The sequence below is a fragment of the Fragaria vesca genome, linkage group LG2 (assembly GCF_000184155.1).
Source record: "Fragaria vesca subsp. vesca linkage group LG2, FraVesHawaii_1.0, whole genome shotgun sequence".
NCBI classification, from domain to species: domain Eukaryota; kingdom Viridiplantae; phylum Streptophyta; class Magnoliopsida; order Rosales; family Rosaceae; genus Fragaria; species Fragaria vesca.
The window spans coordinates 31,137,802-31,140,928 of record NC_020492.1 but is presented as its reverse complement, the minus strand read 5'-3'; positions in this window follow the sequence as shown (position 1 = coordinate 31,140,928).

Here is a 3,127-nt window from a genome sequence, read left to right as displayed (position 1 = left end):
TATATATATATATATATATATATATATATATTCAATCTGTGCACTAATAGAACAAGTACTATGCACTGTAGATATGGCTAGAAAACTAAAGCAAGACACTGTGGACTTCGAGTCTTGCACTCGGCAATCCAAGGTCTTTAACAAATGTGTATGTGCGAGAACCTATTTGAGAACTTGTTTGAGATCCTTCAGATGACTCATTTCTCCTAAGCGGTCTACGGACGTGCACGGTAGGGGTGGAATTTTCCATCATAACCGGAAAAAAAACCAAACCGAAACTGAAAAAAAATTGAACTGAAACCAAACCGAACCTAATTAGGAAAAACTGAACCGAACCGATTAGTTTGGTTTTTTGTTTCAACCCTTAAGAAACCAAACCAAACCGAAAAACCAAATCTCTCTCAAACGACGTCGACATTTGATGTTATTTTTCTTATTAAATATTTGATTTGATTAATGTGATTTTAGGTTTTTTGTTTTATATGATTATAAGTTTTTCTTTTATAATATTTTTCTTTATACTTTTTTATGTACATGTTGAAATGTTTAAGACTTCATGTATGCAAAGCATAGGGAGTGTATGTTACCTTCAAAATCGAATACCTTATTCTTTCAAGCTTAATCTGATGGACTCTAATAATTAATTTATTTTTCTCTTCTTTATTCCCAACTTTTGATTTTTAAACTTTAAATTTGGGACTTTACTTTAAACTTTGGACTCTATATTTTGTGTTGTATGTGAACTTTGAAATTTTCGAATTAAAGTGTCATGTTTTTGTTCTTTATTTCGTGTTTTTTTTGTAGCACTTTGGAAATTAGTGGTGCCCAACTATAAGACAGTGGAAATTGTGAAGGCAACACGACGTCGTCAAACAATAATTCCTTAGCAAACTTAGGGAAATGCTCTAAAGCCCACACCATGAGCAGGTGCATGTGAGCACCTATGACCGCCATTTTCTTTATTTTATATTATTTTAAACAATTATGAATGTGGGTAAGCATTGCAACTCCCCATGCATTTTCCTTAATTTTGTCCTTAGACACACAATATAAATACTGCAAGCTCACATAGACGTGATCCGAAGTCAGTAATATTACCGTGCCTACAATATATAGGGCAAAAGCAGAAACATACTTTTCCAATTCAACTCCGTCTACACCTTCAGGTACTTTCTCAAACCTATGTTTCAACCAAGACATTCTAACAGAACAACCATTCTTCTTCATTATAGAAGGCACTGCACCTAACGCATTAATTTTTTCCATGCTCGACACTACTAATTTGCCGTCTATGTTAAGCCCAGTAAGGTATGCTACATCTTGTAAACCTAAAAGCATATGTCTGTCATTACTCTAAAGATACAATCCTCAATAACATAATTGCGGATTAGTGTTTGAATCATTCGATTGTCATGATGACATCGGCCTACTTGTCTTGACAAGTCATACAAATGATCAAAACCTGTGTCCTTTAATTTCATTAAGGACCCTCTCATATGCTGCCCACGTTGCACACTTACTTAATTTTTCTTTAGTAGAAACCATTCTGCAATGCAAGTAAATTTACATTTCAATACATGTAAACACAGTCAAATAAATTGCAAGAAATTGAAACCAAACTAACCAGAAGAGCTACTAATTTGTTCATCAGACATACTGCAAAATAGACATTTAGAAACTGGAAGAACCTAAATACTCGACAAATCACATATTAAAGCAATCACTACATCAACAATTTGTTCTCTATTTTCTAGCAATAACGGTTTTTTTTTTTTTTTTGTAAATCTAAATGAAATCTGAACTATCATCATGCAGAGAAGAACATAATTGGTGTGGGTGATATCCAACATAGAGAAGTCAAATCGCAACAATTCATTGAGTGCACAAATCACAAATTCACAGTTTCACAATCAATAAATTGAGATTAACAAATACCAATATCTGAAATCGCAATCAACTAGGCTATATCTTAATATTACTAAAACTCATAATCAAAACACCACTAAAACACTAAAAAAAAAAATCAATCAAACGCAGAAAAATCGATAACAAACCTGATGTGGGGGCGGGGGAGTGTGTGCCAGTGTGGTATAGTGGTATATTCTTAATGCTTTCGAAATTATTGAGTATTAAACTTTCGGAGTATCTATTTGGTTAAATTTTTAGAGAATGTTAGCTTGTTGTAGAATCATCGTCATAAATTTTATTGATACATAAAAAAATCTTAAAAGGAACAAATTAAATATGGATTATAATTTTAATATGTATGTGTGTTTTGCATTGTGGGAGAAGAAGGGTATTTATGGTTATCAAGTAGGTGCTCATCCATTTTAGGTTTATAAATCTAACGGTGTCAATATATACATTCATGTAATCTAATATAATGGTTGTCACATTGAAGACAATCATATCTTATCTCATCATGTTGAAATGTGTACAAGATGTGAAATAATTTACCAATTCATAATTGACTTTGCAGGTAGTACAATAATTTCGATACAAGTTTTTGAAATGTGTGTGAGATGAGATAGATAAGGATTAAATGTAATACAGAACATCAAATGAGACATACTAAGTACACATGGTCGGCCATGGGGGAGTACGGCTGGTGCGCTTGCACAAGGCCCCCGATCCGGCAACGCCCCATAAAGTTAGAATGTTTGTTTTTTATTGTTTTAATGCAATAAAAATATTTTAAAACCTTGTAGTTAAAACATTGTGCTCCAGTCCAGTTGGATGAGAGAGCTTTTAGTTTGATGACAAGTGATGTTTTGACTCTAATTAACCCCCCTCTTCTCTCCAATTCTGTTGCGCACACACACACACACAAAACCAAAAAAAAAAAAAAAAAAACCAACAAATTACAATAAAATTAAAAGAAGACTAGCCTTATTTCTTCTTAATTTTTTATTATTTATTATGCTCCTACTAAGAAATATCCATCTAGAAAATGCTAAGTCTTTTCTAGAAAAAGAGATGAATAGATGAATTGGTTCAACCTTAAGGTAGTTTTTACTAAAATTAGAAATTATTTGGAAACTTACTTGTGATCAACATGTACACAAGAAAGTATTAAATGCTATTAGGTTTGATTTCCATTAGAAGTAGTCTTTTTAAGTAAAAAATT